This window comes from Gavialis gangeticus, unplaced genomic scaffold (genome assembly GCF_001723915.1).
Source record: "Gavialis gangeticus isolate Ggan-Ray unplaced genomic scaffold, GavGan_comp1, whole genome shotgun sequence".
In the NCBI taxonomy this organism is placed as follows: Eukaryota; Metazoa; Chordata; order Crocodylia; family Gavialidae; genus Gavialis; species Gavialis gangeticus.
The window spans coordinates 86,910,119-86,934,140 of NW_017729025.1; the positions used below are offsets into that span (position 1 = coordinate 86,910,119).

General features: G+C 42.6%; 1 protein-coding gene across 1 annotated transcript in view; it reads left to right on the forward strand.

Annotated features, from left to right (window-relative positions):
* Positions 1–399: 399 nt before the first annotated feature.
* ELMSAN1 (ELM2 and Myb/SANT domain containing 1) overlaps positions 400–24,022 on the forward strand; it is a 67,278-nt gene continuing 43,655 nt past the window's right edge. The window contains exon 1 of the mRNA XM_019519099.1: positions 400–866. The gene's annotated coding sequence lies outside the window, so the exon portion shown is untranslated. The remainder of the gene's footprint in view (positions 867–24,022) is intronic.

The window sequence follows — 24,022 nt, forward strand, 5'->3', positions numbered from 1 at the left end:
CCAGAAGCAGCCGTGTTTGCCGGGGGGCACCAGCGCTCCTGCCTGCCCACCCTGCACATTGCCTAAGTGGCGAGTGCAGCCAGTCAGGGGGTGCATGCGCCTACCCCTGTGCACCCCCTACACATCGCCACTGATTGATACTCTCCTTGCTCATTAGAGCAAATTCAGTGGGTCAGTGGATCACATCCCTATGACTTCGGCTGGACGCAACCCAATCACTACTGCTTTGAATGCGCTTGTTTATAGTAGGAGGCCTACGCATGGGCCTAAGCACATAATTCCTTCTACATTGGCCTGCGCAGCCACTGAAGCAGCGTGTCCAACTCTAGGGGACCTTGGGGGAGTCCCTCTGACTGGCGCTGTAAAAACCTTTGGCAGACAAAGTTCTTTGGGTAGACGCGATATCTTTTGTTAGACCAACAAAACAGTTGGAAAAATTGTTCTTAAATTTTGAAACCTTTCTGTGCCTGTACTCATGAGACAGCAGCACATCTGACGGCTGGATGAATAAGAATAGGGGCAAACCTCAAAGACTGGCATTAGGAGAGCAGGAGTTTGCTCTCTAGGTTAAAGGCAGGCCAGGCACTCGGTGAGGAAATCCGGGGTGCAGCCTCGGCTGGGCAGGATCCTCCCCTGGCCTTCACCACGCGGCAGGGGCAGGGTCGGGGACCGCGGGGGCTTCCCCCTTGCGCTTCCCGCCCCGCAGTGGCACAGCGGCGGGAAAGGGAGGAGGGGCCCGGGAGGCTCCTGCCCTCGCAGCACGAGGAAGTGACGCCTTCAGCGAGTCCCGGAGAGAAAGAAACAAAGTTTGCGTTTGTCAGTTGTTTCCTCCCCGCCCTTTCCCAGAGCTGTCTCCTGCCGCCGAGGTGAGCACACGAGTTTCTCTCCCCACCTTCTTCTCTAGCAGCTTCAGCATCGGGGTGTTTCCGCCCCAGGGGGTTTACAGAGAGAGAGGCGCGTTTCCTGCAGCTTCTAGGTGCAGGACGACGAGCGAGGAGGCAGGTCCGCTGCTAAGTTTCTTTGTGGCCGTGTCCCCTTGCAGCCCCGCCACCTCCGCGCTCCCAAATGACAGGAGCAGCTGACTGCACCCCCCGGCGCCCCAGGCACAAGCGAGCCCGAGCCAGCAGAAGTGCCGTGAGTGACACGAGTTCCTTTCTTCCTGAGAAACACCGCCTTCTCGTTTCTCCTTAAACGCAGCAAAGAGCACTCGCTGGGTTTTTGTCTTTTTTTAAATAAGCTTTTAAAAGCCGTCCATCAAAATCGCTTGTCCCTCCCCCCAAGCCACATCATTGCATTGAAGATGTTGGATGTTGTCCTCCTACCTTCCCTCTTGCACAATTTTTGCTTCTGTTAAAACTTAACTCGTCTGCTCCATATATGGCACTCCGTGCAAGACTGCTAATATGCTGCACTTATTTAGCTTTTGCCGTGGGTACATTGTAGAAAGCATGCTAGATTTTTCCTTTTTTTAATGCCTCATGCTTGTAGCAAAGAAGCTTAAATATGTTTTAATTATTTTTTGAACACAAGGTGGCCCTTGATTTTCAAATATTGCAACCATTTTTTGGGACTGAAATCATATTTAAAGAAAAAAAAGCAGCTCCCTACATTGTTTCTGACAGCCTGGCATTCTGTTCTCAGTTGTACAGTTCTTTTATGTGACAGTAACTGAAAAGGACTGTTTCTTTGCAGTTTACCAGTAAAAGCTGACAATACGCCCACGCACATATGTGAGTGTCTTACATAATACTTACAAGTCTTTTATTTTAATAGATGTGAGCAAAGATTTATTTCAGCTTTATAAAACCTTGCAGGGTTGCAGACCTGCAGGATATTTTCCCGCTTCGCGTTCTGTGGACATGTTTGGCATTTGTTTTAAAACAAATAGTTGAAAATGTTAAAACAGCCAAGATGAGAACTTGATTAAATCCTGATTTATCGTTTTGCAAAATGTGCAAAGCCTCTCCACAACAGAGCAGTCAGCAAGCAGCAAAGGGAGGGTAAAGAGCGAAAGGGAAAATGCCCTAATGCAGGGACTAAGATTAGTTGCTTAGAGAGTGATACTGTAGCTCAGAGCAGTAGCAACAGCTGTATGACTGTGTGTAATTACAGTGAGATTGCATAGGAAGGCATTGTTGGAACGAATGGGTGTACACAGGCTATTGCACAAGACTTGTGCGCTCAGCAAAACACAGATTTGCATTGCAAATACTAAAAAAGAGCATTTTTTCCTTACTAAAATGCCAAGTTCCTCTTTGCCCTTTGACCCCCAAGGGAAGATCTCTCCCTGAAGTATTACCAAACACCTTAAGTACGGAGGATGAAGAGAAGTGGAGTTAAGTGTATACTTGCCCCGCCTGATATGGGATGGAGAAGGAAAATGTTGCACTTCCTGGAGAAGTCCCTCTGCGGAAGTCCTAGATGCCATACATTGTACAAGGCTTCTGGAATTGCAAAAGATGTTGCCAGATTATGGAATCTGCATTTGAGCAGCAAATGTGAAGCAGTCACTTCTAATACAATATGTTGGATCTCGTGTAGGGTTCTACTGTAAAAATGTTACTGTAGGTGGGGTCTGGATAAGGAGATCAGTTGCATTAAAATGAACAATTCAGTTATCCTGTTGTTTGGAGAGGGAGAGGCAAAGGAGATAGTTCGGCTGTTATGCAACAACATATGAAAGGTTCAGAAAAGGACTAGGCCATATGTAATGGAGCCATAAAGAAGAGGGCTAGATGACATGTAATGGAAACACACTGCTGCCAAATCTAGAGATTTTTCTTATGAGTAGTTGTTCAATATTTAGTGTTCTTAAAGCCTCTATTGTAGGAATCTTTTGATTGCACAAGTCTCAACTTTTTAAAACAGAGTTTCTAGCCTGTATGGGTGCAGATAAGCTTGAAAACATGACCCCCGTTTTCCTAAAGGCACAAAAACCAGGAAGCGGATAAAAAGAATGCATATTTTATTACTTCTTAATAACCTCATGATTTACAAGATATTTAATATTTTGAGGGTCTTATATTAATTCTGAATGTTGGGATTTGTGATTGGGTGACTGCAATGACTAACCCTTCCTGTAAACCAAATTTAGCAATGATGTGGAGAATTGGAACAAAGCTCTGTAGAGGTTATAGCCTGGCTCCTCTGGACAAGGTAGTCTATGCATGCCACCCTGCCTGCCAGAGCTGTCTAGAGAAAGTGTTATCCAGTGGCAGAGCAAGGAATTGGGAGCTGAGACGTTTCAGTTCTACCCCTTATTTTCACTGACTGCTGACAAGTCTGCTAAATCTTCTTAGATTTAGAAAAGGGACCTGCTATTTGGTGTGCTTAAATTCTTGTGTGCACAATTTAGGTCTGCTTTTAGGAGGTGCTGGATGTCCATAACTTCTACTGATTTAATCTGTGGGTGAGTGGCTCTTGCACATAACACATCTAAAGTGTCTCCAGTTTGGCCCAAAGAAATAGAAGCTACTATTTAAAATGTGGGCTTCAACTTTCTCCATCAGTTCCTTCAACTATAAAGTGGAATAATAGTTCTGTACTATTTTGTAAACATTAGCAGGCTTGAGTTATGCTTAAAAAGTGCTTTGACATTCTCTTTCTGAAAGGTGCTACAAAAGAGAAAACTGTTATTTATAATACCTTGGGGCCAAAATCTGCCCTATTAGGAATATTTTACTTTAGAGGTATATATGCATCAGTTTATTACTGTAAGTTCCCCCATGTTGCAAATTAAATATTGCTTATAAAGTGCATAAAGTAAAACATACTCAGTTTTCTTGAAAAAGAGCTCTAAGTCATGTGTTTGTTGTAAGTAGAACTTTACTGGAGCTTTGCAAATGATTTATAAACCAAAATATTTAGGTCAAATGGTAGGCCCACTAATCTTGCTAATGTTCCTTTGGTGAACCGTCAGTATGTATGAGGAAAATAAATAAAGGTATTTTAAGATGTGTGAGATCAAGCTGTTATGCACTTATACAGTTTTTCCTGCATCTTATGCCTGACTTGCTTTGTGACACCACTTCTAGAATCAAATAGGAAATTTGTACTAAAAATCTTGAATAATGCATGTTCTGTGACTAGCTTGTGCTTGTGATACAGAAATATTTCTTTTTAAATCTTGTGCTTGAAAACCAATGTGAAAAAGATCTTAGGCCACGATCCTGCATACCCTTATGCAGACAAATAACTTTAAGGTTCCCAATAATCCCATGAAATTCAGTGGAATTTCTCACAGGCATGTAGGGTATGTCTGCCTAGCAAAATTAAGTTGACATTGTGGTGCAGGCAGGAATACTTAAATTAGCATGGGTAGCAGTAGCAGGGAAGATGCAGTAGTACAGAAGCTTGCAATGTGAGTTCAAGCCCTCCAGAGATCCTGGGTCTGTAACTCTGGTCACTGGCCTGCGCCACTGCATCTTTGCTGCAGTACTTCAGAAACTACCTCATCCTCTTCTCAGCCGTAGATTCATATAGGTTTTTCTATGGCATGGAACATATACTGTTAGGTTTTTTTCTTTTGTGTCTTTTTATCATTGATTCTGACAGTCAGTCCCTTGTACCAATGCCTCTTACTGCTTCTGCAGCCAGTCAATTTGCACTTGAAAAAATAAGCTATTTGAATAAGACATTGTGTGTAAATCATGGACTAATGCCCTTTCTTCCTGCAGTCTTCCATTTCCTCTGTTTCCAAGTTCTTTGAACATTAATTTTGAGTTCTACAATATAAATAGGCAACTGTAGGGCTAAATATTACAAATGATTTTAAGCAGGAGACTAAGAACCAGGACTCCTGGGCTCTGTTCTTGGCTTTGCTGTTGTCTTGTGTGCATAAAAATAAAGGGAGACATAATGTGCTGTTCCTCCACATATGTAAGAAATAATGGGCCTCAGTTGCAACAAACAGGATTTAGGTTTGACATCAGAAAGACCTTTCCAGCTGTGGGGGTGGCTAAACACTGGAAACAGGATTATCTAGAGCTGTGGCTCTCAACCTTTTTTTGTACTGGGATGCATTTGTAAATATTGATGGCCACTCCCAATCTACTGCCCCTCCCCCCCACCCTCAGGCCCCAGCCCCCCTCCATGGGGCAAGGGGTGGGTGTATGGAGGGCAAAGTGTGCCCCAGGCAGCCTCTTGCAGCTGGAACTCTGCCAGCCTGCAAGGGAAAAGCCAGTTTGCCATGTTTTTCTCTATTAAAGGAGAATTCATTTTTAAAGTTTGTTTGCAACCCTTTCATATATTCTTGCAACGTATTGTTGGGTTGCGACCCAGGGGTTGAGAAATGCTGGTCTAGAGGATCTAAATGTGCAGTCTCAGTCACCGGAAGTTTCTAAATGCAGGTTAAACAACATTTGTCTCTGCTCTCAGCAGAGGGTTGCACTAGATGGCCTTCTGAGGTCCCTTTCAGCTCTCTCTCTCTATGGTTCTACATTACTAGGCCTCCAGAGATATATGGCAGTATGATTATCTATTGCAACATCCTTCTTGTCACCTTTTATTTCAGAAAAATAATCATAATCTGCTTACATATTTAACAGTCTTGATCACACGTGTGTGTATGTATTTATATCAACACCAGGTTTTTTTAAGCTAACTGTTAACTTGCTTGGAGATAAAGGTATTTTTCTCTGAGTTTGGGAGCGTTGTTCTTTCATGTCTTTAGTTTCATACAAAGTCTTGTGTATACCTTGCAGAAGTTTGAAGTTGGAACTTGCCCAACTTTGGCTTGTATTGAGAGGATACTGTCTTGGATATGGTTAATTTGGTAATGCGGTATTTTGAGAGTCTTTTGTGATATCTCATGATTGATTTTCATTGTCTTGTTGATCAAGTTTCATTGTGATATATATTCCAGGGTCCTCCACACATGTTTATATCTTGAGTTTGTGGCAATTTTGGGGGGGAGGGGAGTAGTGAATATGTCCCTCCAATGCAGCATGTTATGGATGAGGGTTTATCTAACGTGTAGCTTACTTCCAAGTGTATGATTTATTTTGAGGAAAAAAATTAATCCTGACAGGGTCTCCTGGATACAGTTCTGGAAGTTTTTTAGCTTGTCTGTAGTTGTGGTTTGGTTTTTACATGTTTCTCAACCTGTTTGTTTTTTCTTCCACCACTACTTGTAATAATGCTGGAGCTTGATGTACTCGGGTACCAACCAATGTGGGTAGATCTTAATAGGTTGCTGTTAAGGCCTTTTAACTATTAAAGTAATTTAAATGCTGATATGGCTTTGCCTTTTGGATGGCTGAAGTCTGATGTCTTGTTATGACTAAATTCCCATTACCAGATAAATTGCACAACTCCCTGCAAAAGAACTGATTTTTCTGAAACTAGATAATTTTGGATACCATATCTGCTGAAATGCTTCATTGCTTTGCTTGTGATGGGTACTTGGGTGATGTGTAACAATTCATTTAGTTACAGCACTCTGAATAGTAGTTTACAATAATGAACAAATTTGTATTGCTTGAAGTGAAAAGATGCACTACTGCTTTGCTGCAGGATCATTTGGGTTTGCTGAGTATTTTCACTGAATTCTTATGTTCCGCTTCTTTTCTGCCTTTGGTTATGATCTTGTTCATGTCTTGCACATGTCTGTAGCTATCTGAGCCTTCTGATTCAAGTTCCTGTGTTTGTCATTCCTATTACTAATCTGTTGTGAATTACATCATCCTTTAGGATTTGATAATCGTATGAGTCAGCCATTTTGTGCAGTTTGCAATATTCTGATGTATTGTTTCTCCAGGTTCCTGATTACAGTTGCTTAAAACATAGCTTTCATATATCTGTGAGTTGAAAATGTTTTTGGAGAGCATCTAGAATTTTCCTTCCTGGTCTGCCATTGACATACTCAGGGGAACATATGACAGCTTTTGGCCATTACATCTAACAGCATTGGAGTTCTTATGGGCTAGGTACAGACAGTCAAAAAGCCTGAGGCTGAATCAATTCAGTCTTTGCAGGTTAGTTTAAATTGTACAGATTAAACTGAAGCAGAAGTAAATAGACTTACACTTTTGATTCAGGAAATGCAACCATATGCCTGCAGTGGTTCAGGCCAGAAGCCGGGGGGTGGTACTACAGCACAACTCTCTGGCTGTGTATTCACTTCTTCTTCCTGCTGCCCCCAAAGTCTCTAGGATTTGCAGTCCAGACTTACGGCTGCAGGACTCTGCAGGGTTGCGCATCACTTCTTCCTGCTTCTAGGTGCCTCTCAGATTTGTAGTCCACAGTTGCAGCCACCAGTAAATGTGAGTAGGAGGAAAGAGTGTTTAACTCTCCTTCCTTGTCCCAGACCCCAGTTGGGGTTTGCCGAATCCCCAGCTGGGTTTGCCACCCCTCCCTTGTCAGCCAGCCCTCAGTGCCCCAGCTAGGGAGCAGAGGACTGGGGGCAGCCCTGCTTTCTGGAGCAGACAGCCCAGCCCAGGGCTGGAAAGCATGCTGGGACTCTGATTTAACTTGAACCAGGAAGGGGTCAGGGACAGAAGTTTCATGAACTGGTTTGACCCAAACCAGTTAAGTCTGATACGACATTCAACCAGGTTTATTTTAAACTGGTTTCAGCCATTTTGAAACTGGTTTTGCACTGAGCTTCTGTTCTGTTACAGGTTTAAACCAGTTTCTGATCACTTAAACAGGTTTATGTGTAACTTCTGTCTCTAGCCATTTTGTTTTTCCCCTCCCATCAATATATTTTTTTTCTGATTTTTTTTTTATATACCTGGAGGAGCTGATGCAATTTTATACAAAGTTTAGTATTTGAACATAAAAGTAGCAGGCCAGGACAGTGCAACATTCATACTTCATTCCTTCTTCCTTACATATTGTCCTTGCTCATTGGGTACTTCCTGAAAGCAAAGTTCTTTAAGTTCCTAGAGGTTAGTAGGCTTAGGTGGTGAAAGATTTAACAAAAGATATTGCTGTTTCCAAACTGATTTTGTTTAAATTCTGAACAAAACTCCAATGTTTTGACATTCTTGGTGCAGCTTCATTTCTTTGCAACTCTAAGCAGTCTGACTTGTGGGTGTCCCAGAGCCTGGCCTAGAAGTCGGGGATGTCAAAGCCAACAAGTGGATAAACTGGCAGGAAGCAAGGTAGTTTTCTGTTAGAATTTAATTGAAATGTTATAGTTTGGATAGAATGGTTAGCTTTTAGTAAATTAACAAATTCCAGCAGAAAACTGTTTCATTATATATTTTTATTGACAAACTGAATCTCGATAGTACTGTATACATAGTCATACTACAATGTCCCCTTGCTGGGAAGTCAGCAAAACACTTAACTTTGTGCAAATTGCACAATTTTTCAGTGCTTGATGAGAGAGTATCCTCACAGGGTATTTTAAGGCATGGTAAATGTTTGTAACAGACTTTGGGAATACTTGGATAAAAAGTTCTAAGAAATCAGTTATTTCTGAGGCATAACATTTTTGTTTCTTTTTGGACTCTGGAATTGTTGGTGCAGAAACTGTCTTCTTCAGGAGTTTGGACAGTGCTTTGCCCAGAGTGGGCACTGTGGCCCAGAAATAATATTGTTAATGGTGCTTTAGTGTTACAGTACAAAATGCAGGATCCTAGAACAGGCAGCATTCTTCTAGTTTGGTCTTAAAATTTAAGTGGTCTTCAAAGCCTGTATATCCATGGTTTTCAAACCATGAGAAGGAGATACCAAGGAGATGTTTGTCCTTTCGCATTGCACTAATATATCCTTAATAGTGTGAGGGCTTTTTTAACTTTTCTGCTTGTTTGCTGCTTACATACATTTTCTTCTTTTCAGCAGAAGCAAAATATTCTAGAAAGAGTATTAAAACCTGCTATTCTCCATTGACTAGGGCTCTTTTTACTGTATACAAATGGAAATGTGAGAGTTTAATTTATTTTATAAACAATTTTGGCTTGTCTATCAACTTTGAATTTGAGAATGAAAGGACTACTAAAAATGCAACATCCAAGAAATTTAAAGTAGACCTCATGTAAGCCTAGACCCTGGCTTGGTGGTAACCTATGGCATATAGGTCAGATCCAGCCTGTGGAGCCTTTGTATCCAGCTTGGACATGTGGAGCTTTGGTGGTGTTTGGTAGTAGTCTGGTCCTAACACCCTTCTCCCCTTCTTTTACCTGAGCTCGGTCTTTCTGGCCTGCAGCCTGAAAAGGCTGTTGAAAACTGGGAGAGACTGTAATACTTACAGATACTGAATGGTAACTTACCCCAGAAGTAAACCCCTTTAAGTGGAAGGTAGTATTTGTAAATATTTTTGTTTGAGTAAGAGGATCACACTTTAGTCCTTAAAAACTCACACTGGATGCAACATACATGTTTCTTAAACAGCAGGAAATTCTACCATGAATTGTGTCAGAATCATATTATTATTAGTTTGAATATTTTTCAAATAACTGTTAAAAAAGACAAAGCTCAGTAAACTGGAAAATAAGGTTTTAAATCATCAATTAAAATCATCTAGACAGGTGAAGAATTGGAATCCTAAAAATTGGTAACTTCTTATGGCTACAGGAAACAGGACAAGGAGTAACAGTTTTAAATTGCAGCAAGGGAAATTTAGATTGGATATTAGGCATTTCTTACTGTAAGGGTGTTTAAGCATTAGAACAGGCTACTTTGTCCTTGGAAGTTTGAAGAGCAAATTATACCCATCTGTCTGGGGTGGTTTAGACTGAGATGATCCTACCTTGAGCAGGAAGCTGGACTAGATGAGTTCCTGAGGTCCCTTCCACCCCTACTTGTCCATGATTCTTGGACATTGTCTAATATTCTCTACAGTTTTGCAAAAATCTCACTGCAGAATCTTACATTTCCAGTTCTGATTTAATTTAAGCACACTGGGGAATGTATGGATTCAGCTAATAATCCGATTACAGGTAACCCCCGCTTAGCACTCTTAATTGGTTCCTGAAAAACTGAACATTAAGACAAAACCAAAAGTTTTAATGACCCAAGATGGCAACTGCAAGCATTATAATGAAACTTGCTGAGTGCTAAGTGGAAACGGGTATCAATTTAAAATGAGTGTTATAGCGAAACAGCATTAAGCAGGGGTTGCCTGTATATTATTGTATTACATTTGATGTTACAATTCAAGACGCATGTAAAACTTGTAGCTTTGTTTCTCTTTATGTTTATTTGGAGCTTGCAACTGCAAGACATATGCCTTTCAGCCATCTTCTTGCCTTAAAAGAAGTTTGAAAGAAATATTCAAACAAATTTTTTACTTCTGTTTGTTGCTCTTCAATAATTAGGATCCATTAGTTGAGCCTGATTCTGCGAGTGCTTCATGCACAAGACTTTCATTGATGTCTCTGACTGTTCTAAGTGTGAAGTAGATATAGAACCGTTCCTTAACATTTCCATTTTCTTTAGCTTTTCTTTAATTTTGTTGAACTGCTTTTTCTGATGAGTTATTTTTAATCATATCTAACGATCTCAAGACTTATTAAGGTAAGTATATTTTCTTAGTTTAACATATGACTTATGCTATGATCCAGAGATGTTAAATATTACATTGTTAGTGAAAGAGCCATGAAAAGAATCCAGGCTTGACTCCCTATGTTTACAGTTCTTCCACAGCATTTTATTATGAATAATAATTACTATTAATAAACTATCTGAGCATGGACATTAAATCCTCCAACGCAGTGTTTACTGACAGAGAAAGATGAACTATTTTACTTGTGTGTGCATGTATTCTAGGGTATATTTTCTGTTAAACTGAAATAAGCTTGACTATGATTAAATATAGTTGTTAAAATGTACATTAGAACAGATCAGAAATCCTTTGAGGCCTGTCTTAAAGAAGCAGATACAACTATTAGAGTAATGTTGTTGTTGTATTTTATAGAGCAAGAATAGATGTTTCATTTGGCTCTGTTACTGCTGTTTAATGAGTTCAGAGATTTCTCCACAAGACACCTCTATCAGAGCCATTAGGAACCAGGTATGAGACCAAAGGCACTGACCCAAATACTTGTTAATATCAACAACTGCTGGCCATGTGCATTGAGAGGCTATTTAAAGGACCAGTATACTTTGATAGTTCCCATGGATAATAAAAAAGAACTAAAGTCACAAAACACTCCTTGCTTGGGATGCATATATAACAACATGCTAGCCATGTAATTGGCTCTGGGCTAAATTGGAGAGACGGGGTGTGTGTGTGCGCGTGTGTGTGCGCGCGTGTGTGTGAGAGAGACACCATACCTAGGCTCCTGGTGGCCCTGGGTGAACTTTTATATCAGGCTCCCCTTCGCCAGAGATAATAATAATTTTAAAATTACCATTTTGGGCCCTGGGCAGCCACCTGGTTTGCCCATGCCTGTGTCCAGCTGTGTGTGTGTGAACAGAATTGCTCTTCCAGTGGCAAGACATCAAAGGATGACAGGACTAAACAGGATAATCCTATCTTGACTAACTGTATTTTTTGCTAATATTAAATTACTATTGGTTTTTGTTTAAGATAAATACAAAATAGTGAGTCTGTTTGTGTCAGGTAAACTTGCAAAACTAAAATAGCAAAGAGGTAGGTTAATGTTTGGATGCAATATTTTAATGTCTCCTTAAATTAAAATGTTAATACCATATAGTTGGAACCCCAAATTCAAATACTTAACCACAATGAGCAGTTTCTTGCCTACTCCTAAAATAACAGATTGGGAGTATTGTGTGGCTGATGAACCAAAAAACAAAACTAAAAACATATAAAAAATAGTTCCCCTGATTTGTTGGTATTACTCTGTTGAAGAGCTGGAATGCAGCAATTTTGCAGCCTTTGTTTTTGTGTAAAAATGCAGAAAATATCTGTCGGACATAAAAATGAGTTTAATGTTTAGTTTTGTGCCTTTCAGTCCTTAATGTCCCTCTTTCAAAATAAAATATGATTTTAGGTGAGAAACCTTTGCTGTAAAAATTAAATAGAACTAATATCTGTGTCTCTGTTCCACCAGTCCCTGTTTGAGAATCTTCTGTAGGTTGTTGGTGATAGAGGTTAAATAGAAATATTTCATATCTCTTAGTCTAGCCTGCTTTTAAGAAAACTGCTGCTATTATTTGTAGAATGAGAAGAGGGGAGACATGTTATTTCCTTTCTAATTTCTGGGGTATATAGTATGGAAAATTCTTGAGCCAAACTGCCTCTTGTTTTATTTGAGAACTTATTTACAGATTCGAACCACTCTGCTTTTACTACAACTTCTAATATTCTTTAGATTAAAACAACCAATATTAAACTGCTCTTCTGGGATTTGTAGCTACCTCTTCTGTCAAAAACAGATATAAGGAAATGGTCTGCTAGCTAAAGCCACAATCCTGTGACTAGAGATCTGTAGAGGGAGATTACAGTACCTGTACAGTACAGTACGGGTTTAGCTGCAAGACCCAGGCCTAAAATTTTCTCTGTTTTGAGGGTGAAGCATGCTTTATGTTCTAATGTATTTAATATAGTAGACAATCTGATAAGATGTGACCACAGGCTCCTATCAGTAGTCACTGACTTAGCCTTAAAGATTTTGTATGAAAACATATTACTTGCTCTCTTTTCTCAAGCTACAATTATTTTCCATGTTGTCTTCTCCCCCAGTTTAACAGAAGCCTGACACAAAGTTCTTTTCATCTTGTCCTTTGGAGTTACCTTATTTTCTGAGATTCAGTTGCCAATGCTATTGCTGTACAAGTTCCTTTCTTCTAACTTTCTTTACTTGATATTGCTGTTGTTCCTGAAAATGTTTTTGGAAAAGTGTTGTAACCTGTACTATTTTAATTGATTTATTTTTCATCTGCATTGATATACAGTGGGCTGCTTGCTATGCAATTAAAATTGTCTGTTAAAGTTCATATTGTGAATTTAAGTTTTAAAAAAGCTTTTCCTCTTTCTCGCTAAATAAAAGGCCAGTAAAAGGGCCAAAGTTTTTTGAACATGGCAATTGGATCTCATACAGACTTGCATTTTAAATTTGCACACCATCAGATTAATATAAGAAATCAGAAATATAGTTGATAGAGAAACTAACAGCACTCTGTAGGGTGGGAGTATTGCCTAATGGTCATAAGGCTTAACTAGGAAGTGTTTTATTTCCAGGTTCCCCAGTTGCTTGTTACGTGATTGTTGACAAGTAATTTACCCTTCTTGTGCTATGTTTACCTCATCTGTAAAATGGAGATAATTACCTGCCTAATATTGCTGTTGTAAGGCTTAATTGCTTATTGTAAAGTGCTTTGAGATGGAAGATGCTATGTACTTTATGTGCAATGATTTGTTTAAATGAATTAGAAGCAATTGTGAAAGAAGGGAAGAACATCGTAATTTGGAGAGTACATAGTGGCATATAGGGGTAGATCTAAATCTCCTAATGCAGGACTTTGGCACAACAAATTTTTGATCCAAAAAGCCCTGGTTAGCTGCCAACTAATACTAGAGGACTTAATCTTGTCTTTAGTTCACAAACTATATGGAGTCATGCTTATGCTGCCCTAGTTTGAGAAAGTTGGTTCCTAGCTTATATCCAAGTTCATTTAGGATTCAGAAACTGTATGGTCCTATGCTTGTCTCTTGATGTCCATAACTGATGGTGATCTTGGAACACTTCAAATGTACACCACCCCCACAGGATTGAGACCCTACAGAAATGCAGTTGCATCTGGTTCCTTTTAAAACACAAAGTAAGAGACTTGCATTTAATTTCCTCCTCAGCGTGAGGAAGTTCAAACCAGCTTTTACCACCTCCCAGGATAACCAAGAGATGGGTTGTTCTGTGCATAGGACACTCCTTATCTATCCTGTTGAATCTGTGCCACTTTGTAGAAAATAATTCAGTTCATTGGACCAGAGAGAGTGCACCTCCCTAAGGGGGCAAAGTCCTGGGTTCTAACCCTTGCTTATGGGACTATTCCTGCATATCAGGGGTGTCAAACTGACCCTGTGCCCTGGTACAGATTGGCAGGCCCAGCTGCAGGGCTGGTGGTGGCACAAGTGGCAGTGGTTGGGTAAGTGACCGTGGGCCAAGTGACTGCATGCTGTGGTGGAGGCAGTGCCTGTGGTGGTTGTGATGGGACAAGCAGCTGTAGGGGAAACGGGGCTATGTTGGCACAGCTCTTGCTCACCAGCCTGCCATGGACAGGGCCCTGGGATCCTGGGTTTCGCAGCAGGCCCTGCCAACCCCTGTTCAAGGCTGTTATATTACATGTAAAATCCCTCCCACATCTTAAAGACTTGCCATGCTCTGTTTTGGAAGGAAAAGTTGTAAGCATTCAGGAATTCTTTGGGAAAGGGTTCTAGGCTGCAGATCCCCAAATGGCTGAACATGGAAAAGACCCTGAAAAGGGTGGGATTTCATACACGTGCTTCATTCATTCTTGTTCCCTGTTGGCTTGTTCTAGGTTGTTTCCTGCTCAGGGTGCTGCCTGTTTTTGAGTTGCCTAATCCTCCCTATGCTCTCTATAAGAAATATAGGTACTCAGCTCCAGAGTTCTGGATTCCACTTCAGGGACCAAGTACATACGATTTAGGTGTAAAGCAACCAAACTTTGATTTGTCAGGGATAGTCCTGGCTTGAAAAAAACTGTTGTGGTGTCCTGATGAAATTTAAATTATTAATGTGTTTTTCTTGTTTAAAATTTCAGCCCTAGGAAAATGTGAATTGGCTTGTTAAGATGTTAGGGATATTACAAATGACAATTGCATTGGAAAATGCTCTTCTGTGAATTAAGTATGAAACATCTACTTTGTATTTGGGTTACCATCTCAGCTGTATGATGTTGTCTGCATGGAGAGAATGTGAAAAGCTATTGACATCTTTAGTTACTCAACAAGTTTATTTTGGGAGTTGATGAATTGGCAGGACATAGTGACCCTATGAGGAGTGTAAAGAAGAGGAGTGTAGTAACTTTGGATGCAGGTATCTAAGTGGAAGCTTAATCAGAAGTCACCACAAGGATAGGTAGTTCTCTGTCACCCTTTCTTGTTGGCAGCAATAGAGACGAGAGGGCTTTAATGATTTGCCATGTGACAAATGTTCCCATCTTAGTCCTAGTCTCACTTTTTGTTACTATATTATTTTTATGGACTGTCATACTGTGATGTGCAGCCAACAGTTACTTCAGGGTTTTAAGCATATATAATAGTTTTGCAAGATGTTGGTCTTCTCATTACATTTGAGTTAAGCCTGGAAAAGTTAGTTCAGTGACAGATTGGTGGTCCACAAGCACTGAAGAGCAGGGATCCAGGTCTTCTGTTCACCATGGAAAAATGCAGAAAAACATGGATATTCTCATTTTAGGGGGAAAATGTGGATTTTCTTTTTAAGGAGAAAAATGTGGAAATCAGGCAAGGGGTGCCACGTAAATGGGGGAGGGCAGGGATTGAGGCCCCCATAGGCAGGGAGAGTGTTAGGCAGGGCTGGGGGCACTGCTCATCTGGGGTGCTGCATGGGGCCTGAGGCTGGGGTGGAAATGCATGGCTGCAGGGCCTGGGCAGGGAGCAGGATGGAGCCGAGGGCATCTGGGGGGCAGCAGGGGACCTGATTCCCTGCCACTGTGCACACACCCGGGAGGACATGGGGGGGCATGTGCCCTCAGATTTGTGCGCAGGGTGGGGGTGGATGCGGGCTGGCTGCTGTGGGTTTGGGGCTGCCCTGCCCCCAGGGGCCACTGCGGCCATGTGCCAAGGCAGCAGCAGGGGGCACAATTCCACACCACTGCCCCTGCTGCTGCCAAGTGCAACCACAGCTAGATCCACATCCTGGTGAGTCAAGGAGGCAGGGGGAGCTCTGATTTTCCATGATAAACCTCCCCCCCCCCCAAAATCAAGCACCAAAATATATAGGTATTTAGAATGTATTTTATTATAGTGATTGAGGCACTGGTAGGCTTCCCAGTTTCATTTTATTCTTGGAAAAAACACAGATTTGGTGGGGGGGTTAATCAGAGAATTTGCTATTTTTAATCCAGAGTAAGCCAGGATCCCTGATGATGAGTGTCATCTACTTTATTGAAAGCAGCTATAGCTTTCATTTAGAATTAGTCTAGAGCATGAGCTGCTAAAGCATTGTGTGCTGTTCTCCAATATGTACTGTATAGATACTCTAGTTTTCCATATATGTAGCTAATATTAAATATGAAAATCAAGGAAAGAGTTTTCTGGGAAGCAGATTTTGAATGGCACTGACACTGTTCTGCTGGGTGACTGTGTTTTACCGTCAGTGGCTGGGAAGACCACGGCAAACAGGGTTGAAAACTGACAGTAACAACTGCTAACTCTTTAGAAACCCTCCTTCCCTACTACTATAACCTCTCTGCACCTGGTTTACTGTTAGATATAACTATCACCACTCATCCAGTAGAGTTGGCATACAAGAACAAGAGCACACAAACATATCCCTTCCGCTATTAAAATCGTAGCATGGAAGGAAACTGATGTGAGGTTCACTGGGTATGATTCGTCTGGCAGTTGTCAATGGTAGTATCTGGGAAGTGACTTTAAAAGAAAGCTGCTACCATTTGTGTCTCAGTATTCTGAACATTTACACAGGCAGAATTTCTGGTGCAAATGAAAGTTTATTATTGAAAACAAGTTACTTTAAAATTTTAATCAGTCTTGTTTACAGAAGCCTCTCAGGCAAAATTGGGGAAGATAAAATTTTGCCATTCTCTATACTTTGAGGGAGGGGTATCAGACATATGAACCAAATAACATCACCTACCCTGCACAAAGTATAAATCTTTTCAGGTCTTCTTTATTTATCATGAAATAAAAAACCATACAAACTCATTTGTAGGTCACCATTAAATGGCATATGCCCATGGTGAACAGCCAGATATTAACACTTCTTTTATTTCTTCATCTGTTAGCAAAGTTCATGCCATTTTTGTGCATCTTCCAAACCAATCAATGTGGGTAGCAAAATAATCTGCACTTGAAGCCCACTGTTTATACTTTTTTTTGCCCTGTGATAGATAACAAGGCCTGAAAAGTTTTTTGTTGTGTGCAGTGTTATTCAGATCATTAATTAAGGAGGCCCTGGCACATGAAGCTGAGTACAAAACTGAGTTGCTCATGGATACCTCTAAGGAAAGTATTGGTGTAGTCTTCTTGCAACTCTGATACCTGTGCCCTATATGGATCATGGAGAGGTAGTTAGTTGCGTTAGTCTGAAATCAGGCAGAAAGCAGGGTAGATTTTCACCTTAAAGACTAACTAAATCAGAGATGTATAGTATTAGCTTTCGTAAGTAGAGAACTTACTTCAGATGCTGTGAAAGAACTGCAGGAAACAGAGCTTCTAAATAGAAAGCAATGATTTGAATACAAAGGGTAAGGAAGAGGGGAGGAAAAGGAGGGGCACTGCTGGTGCTTAGGAGGGAGAAAGCATTTAACCCATTGAGGGACGTAGGGGTTAAAAAAGCAAATTCAGGTAATAGGATAAGAATCCATAGTCTTGGTTTAGACCGTACATAACTTAATCTGGCCTGTGAATGATTTCTTGTTCTGCAGTTTCTCATTCAAGTTTGTAAAGTTTTGTTGTCTGGGAACAGCCAGTCTGAGGTCAATAATAGAATGGGCAGGAAGGTTAAAGTGTTCTGCTGCAGTCCTGTGTGTCTTTCTGGAATTGATGTTAGATCGGTGTTTATTCATTCGTATATGTAGGGATCATGCTGTCAGATGGCAGAGGGACGCTGTAAGAATGTGATGTTGGTAGTGGTGCAGATAAATGAACTTCACATGTTGTATTTTATATGACTTGGTTCAGTGATGATGTGGCTTCTGAGGGGACACAACTGGCATCTGGTCTGGAGCAAGGTCTGGTGCCTTGGTGAGCATAGGAGGCAGTCTGTTGCTGGAGAGATGCTGTTTGAGGTTGAAGGGCTGCCTGTAAGCCAGGACAGGTTTGTCCCCCCATGGCTACCTTGAGACGGTTGTCATTTTCCAAGAGAGGTTAGAGGTTATTCATGATGTGTCTAAGATATTTAATCTTGAGGGGCTGTAGGTGTCAGCCAAAAGGATTCTGTTATCCTTGTCTGGGTGGTTGGCAGTGTAGCAGGCCAGAATAGGGTCTGAGTCTGGCTCTGTTGATTTGAGCAGTTACGATTTTAGGATTATATTGTAATTGTAGGAATCCCTGCTCCAGATCCTTAATGTGTGCCTCCCAGTCAGTTGGTGGGATCAGAGCAGATATGGTTGTAATGTAGAGCGTGGCTATACACAGTGGATCTAGCGGTACGTTTAGGATGAGAGCTCCTGGTGTGAAGATTGCTGTCATGGTTGGTTGGTTTCTGATACAGTGTGGTGGTGTTATAGCCACTGCAAATTTTCACAATGATGTCCAAGAAATTAATTTGCTGAGAGGAGTATTCCAGAGTCAGTTTGATGGATGGTTGTAAGTTACAGATCTCAGCCTTGCTAGGTCTACAGTGTCCTGAAAATAGTAATACTGATGCCCAGGCAAGCCCCATGGACCCAAGTGAGAGTGTAGGGCAGGGCACCTCAAAGATGAGTTAAGCATAGTGTAGTTACTAGATGGGTCATAAGTACTTGTTATTGTGTATTAGATTCACATGTGGAATTTGTTAGGCCATAGTTGTAAGTTTTGACCTGGAAGGAGGGCTGTGGCATTGGGGAATGATACCTTTCAAGTGCTGGGCGTCCCAGAAAGGATTCTAGGCAAGGCATTATGCAATTTGTATTATGCACAGGCAATTTGTAATCAGATGCCAGAAAAAAACACATCTCTCATATGTACTTTTAAGTACTGAGTGATCAGTTAACTGTACAAACTCATTCTCCACAGTACTTGGCAAGTGCTGTGTTGCTCCTCCTTCAGGCCCCTTCTTTATGCACAGTAGTAGGTCTGGGAATTGGAACCGCAACTTGGGAGTTCTTGTTTGAGGGATGCCCTTTCTCTTCCTCAGTCCTTTATGCAGAGCTAGAGTGTTTTTTTAAAAAAAGCAGAGCCCACAACACAGACCCAACCTCAGGTACATCCCCCTCAAGCTCTGCTTATAGAGGTGGTTAGTGGAGAGGGAAAGTGGACTGATGGAAGTGATCATATGTTTGGTTTTGCTGCATTAAAAAGTATAAAGACACTGATACTTTGTGGAAGGGGAGGGAGGCAAGAGGCATTTTCCTTTTTTAAGATGAGAACTGCAGATCAGAAGAGTGATTAGAGAGTCAGTGACATTATGACACTGCAAGAGTTGAGATAGTGAAAGCTGAGCAGGGAAAGTGTGCTTAGCTCCTGCTGGAAACACATTTTTATTTAACTCCAGTGCCTGATGCATATTTGGTATAAATGTGCTTGTTGTGAAATATTCAGCCTTCCCCTCCACTGCTGCTCTACTAAAGTGAACAATGCTTAATAAGCTGCTTTGTAATCTCTAGGAAAATCCTTGAGGAAAAAACAGGTTTGATTTGATATTTCTATAGTTAAAAAAGGGGAGAGAGAGAAGGAGGGAAACCACTTCCTCTTTAAAAAAAAATTAGTCACCATTTTAAGTAAGTAAAAGGAGAATGAATAATGGAGGTGAAAAATTATTTTAAGGGAAAAAATGCAGGTCATTAAGCACTAGACAAATTCCCCCACTTCCCCCCTTCACTGATTGCCTCTTCAAAAACTTTTTTTTCTATGAGTCTCTCTTGGTACATCCAGAGCAAAGTGAAAGCCAAAATATTTATTCAATAGAGCATGTGTCGAGCTTTGAGAGGTTTCTGTAAAATTGCAGTCTGAAGGTCATTGCTGTTACTTGATTTATCTTGTGTATTGTAGGAAGAATTGGCTTGCTATTAATTACAGCACACACCGTTTATCTACCTAGAAGTTGCTCTGTAAGACTTCTTTCTGCTGTTCTAGAATGTCCCACAAAGAAAGCAGGGAAGTATTGACATTGATTGAAAGAGATGAGGTGAAATTCTGAGGTTGTAGTGTATGCACCACAGAAAAATGTTGCATGAGCTGTGCTGTCACATGTAGAACATTTTCTCTTTCCATTAACTCTTTGTGAGACTAAATGCACTTGCTACCAAATGCCAGTCTACCATTTATTATATTAAATATGCCATGGGAGAATGCAGTGGCAAGATAAAGCATATGTGCAAGGATCAATCTGCTTCAAAATTCAGAAAGGAGATTAGTTTATTCTGCCTGCTAATTTTCTGTCTTAGTTCTTCTTTAGTTCTGTTGTGGGCTTCCTGCATGTTGCAACACTAATGGAAACAGGCTGTTGTCTGTGCTTGCACGAAAACAAAAATGGAGAGTGGAATATTGGAAAATTCTACTGCCTTAAGCCATTTCACATGGAAAAAGCCTTGTGGCTACATAGAAAACCTTGTGGGGCTCTGTGCAAGCATTGAGGTCCACCTACCTGGAACTTTTTAAAAAACTGGGGCCCAGGGTTGTGCCTGAAGGATAGAAAGTCTGCTAGTTTAAGGAATGGAGTCGTTTTGGTATGGGTTCTGCAGCACAAGTTTAATCAGACTCTTACAAGGATACTATTAAAATTTACTCTTCTCTCTGAATTTTTCCTGTTTCCATAAATAGTGTCCAAGATAAGACAGGACAGTTTTCTCGGTTTTTCAGTGTGCTTTCTGCCTGTGACAGTAGTTTATGCATAGGCAGATTTGCTATTTCATCTGTATAGACAATTCCTCATATTGGTGCACTGAGATTTTTTTCACAGTGCTTGGAATCCTCTGCATTATATTGAATGCTTCTGCTGAAGTCCCAGCTCTTGGGGGCAAATTATTATTGAGAATGTTCTCTCATTTTAAATTAGGGTGAAAAAAAAGCTTCAGGCTTTTATGATTGATGAGATAAAACTTGCAAAATGTACACCTAGTGAGCACAAAAATTGCAGAAACCTAGGGCACAACGTGCAAAATGCTTTTATGTATTACATATTTTTGTAATTCTTTTGTTTGGGGCTCTGACTCAAAGTTTCTGAATGTTTGGGGTTGGTGGTACTCGGAAGCAGAGTATAAGCAAATTGCCTGAGTTTGGAGAAATGTCCTCTAACACTGTCCTACTTCATGTGTCACCAAGTCAGGCTTTGTCCTGCATTTGTTTCTGGCTATCAGGAACTGGCTGTTAACCAACTCCACAGTCCAAAAGCCAGGGACTGAATTGATTCAGTCTTCTCAGTTTAGTCTAAACTGCACAGATTGAACCAATAATTAAGGGCATTTGTACACATGCTTGCACTACAGTGCAGAGAAAATGGTGGTGGCACGCTTTTGAACTAAAACGCATTGAAGGTGTGACGTGCATTTTGCCATTCATACAAATGCATGTGATGCATCACCAGGCGTGTCAGCTTTGCTTCCGTGCATCAGAGGAGATGCATGGATGCGTATAAATACCCCGAGTGCAGCCACATGCCTGCAGTGGTCCAGCCCAGAAGCTGGACGGTGCTGGAGCACACCTCCCTGCTTGGCTGGAGCAGACAGCTTGGGCCATCCTTACCCACCCACCCTGCCAGGAGGGAGTTGCAGGGGAGGGGCAAAGCATCTTGGGGGACTGAGCATTAACATCAATCTGGAGAGGAGCTGGGACAGAAGTTCAAGGAACCAATTTAACCTAAATCAGTTAAGTCTGATACTACAGCCATCAAGGTTTATCTTAAACCAGTTTTGGCCATTTTGAAAGTGGTTTATGTGCACTGAACGTGTGTTACACATTTGAAGCAGTTTGTGTAATTTCTGTCTAGGGTGCTACATCCAAGTGGCAGCTTGTTTTGAGGTAAAGTGTCTTGCTTTGGAAACAGAGAAAAGAGGAGAAATCCTAGCCTACAGCTAGTCTCCCCTGTAGAAAGACCTGTAACTTCTGTGGATTGGTTTGTGGCCTCTTAAGTCACTGCAGACTCCCCAGCAGGCCGAGGCAGATATTGTGGGCCCCTGGAAGGATTGCTGGCTGTTGGACGAGGACCTGGCCAAGCCGACGTGCGGGGCGGCAGCTTGGAGAGCATTTCCACAGCCCAGACCACCTGGTCTCCCAGTTGCAGGGCAAGGACGGGTGGAAAGAGGACACACACTGGTGTCCCTCAGACCCCACCCAGGGGTGACTCCAAGGCAAGGATGTCTTCCCAGGCTGTCAAGGGACGCTCTTCTGCAAAGCAAACCCTAGGCCTTTTGCGAGAGCTGCAGGGGGAGGGAAGGCCACGAAGCAGAAAGCAGCTCTGCTGGAAATCCCCGGCTCCGGGGAGTTGCTGCCTGGTTTAAAAACCCAGTCCCGGCCTTATTTGGCAACAGGAAGTGGGCGTGGGGAGGGGGCGGCGGTCATGAGACGCGGCGCTGCAGAAGTGGGAGAGCTGGTTTGGGGCCGGGCCCGTGTCCGCGCCCGCGCGCGTGCACCGCGGGCAGGCAGCAGCTGCCGCCGCCTGCTGGATGTGGCCTGGGCCCTTTTTTTTTATTTATTTATTTATTTAATTATTTTTTTTTGCAAGCTGTGAGCTCAGCCGATGAGTCAGACCGAGCCTGACTGACACTGCGCCGCGGGACTGGAGGTGAGGGCGGGGGGAAGCGGGGCTCGGCCGGGGGTGCCGGCCGCATCCTCGTGATTGCACCGCAACTTGCTGCCGCTTCCCGAGCGCCCGCTGCAGCCGGGCCGGGGCCGGGTCGGGCCGCGGGACCCGGCGCCTTGCACGCCCCGCGCTGGGGGCCGGCGCGGGCTCTGGTGAATCATGGCTGTTGCTTTTGCAAGCCGGGAGCTGCGGCGGGGGAGAGGAAACGGGGCGCCGGGGAAGTTTGTTGCTGGTGGCTGCACTGCTGTCTGCGCCGCGCTCCCCACACCAGATGCCCCCTCTTCTTTTTCTTTTTAGCGCGGAAACTTGCAGCCGGCGGGACCTGTGCGCGGGTGGGCAGCCTGCGGAGCGGGCTCTGCTCCCCTAAAACGAGCGCCCTGCTCTTCGGGCTGTTGCAGCGCGGGGGGGGAGCCTGCGTGAAAGGGGTGCGCCAGGCAAACGTTTGCCATTTTCTATGAAGCTCCCAGCCTTGCCGCCCTCCTCGATGTCTCCTCAGCTGGGGGAGAGGGGAGGGTTTTCTCTCCGTGCGGTAGGAGCTGGGGCATTGCCTGGCTGCCTCTCTCTGTCACAGAAGAGCCCGGAGCAGGTGTCTGCGTGTGTTTCTGGAGCTCGCCATGTGCCCTGCAGTGACGATGGTTGGGTTTCTGAAATCTCCAGACACCCAGGTGTTGGGTTGCTGCAACTGCAGGAGGGTTTCCCAGCGTCTGCTGTGGTGTGCAGAGAAACTGGTTTTCATAACTGGGATTGCTGTCAGGCCTCAGGAGACTGCATTAAGTCCAGGTCAGGCAGAAGGCAGGGTAGGTTTGCATCTCAACCACAGTGGCAGGGCACCGGGGGGGGCCTGGAGGTGCTCTTGGGGTGCTGGAGAGAGCCACACCACATTGCCACAATTAGGTGTGCAGGCATAATTCACAAGGGAAACCCAGAGACTTCAACTAGACGGATAAGAACATGCTGTGAACATGCTGTTGTGGCCTCTCTGCGTTCTTTGCAGCAGCAGAGTCGCTCTGTTGTTTTTCTGTAGTCAAAAACAGTGAAAACTAAGTTGGTATTTTTCTGAGGTGGGCTTCTTGTCTGATGGGCACCTTGAGTCTAGAAAAGTTGAGGATTGCTGTTACAGACTAGCTAATTCATCAGAGATGTGTATAGCATGAGCGTTAGTAAGCAGGGGGATTCTGGTTGCAGCAGCAGAAGTTGAGGTGATCTGCAGAGCTTGTCCTCAGCAAGTGAATTCACCATTAGAAATATAAGGCAAACTAGAGTGTTAAAAGTTAAAAAATTGTAATTGGTTCTCAGTGATAATGATAGCATTGGAATGATTTGGATTTAGGAATCCAAAGCTTGTTTCTGTGATGGCTGATCTGTATTTCTGCTGAAATGAATGAGTTTTGCTATTGACTTTGTTGGTAACAGTTAGGTATTTGTATTTCTGCTGTCATTAGAAAGGTTGGACACATTTGGTTCTGAGGTACTGGACTCTTGTCCCGTCCCCCCCCCCC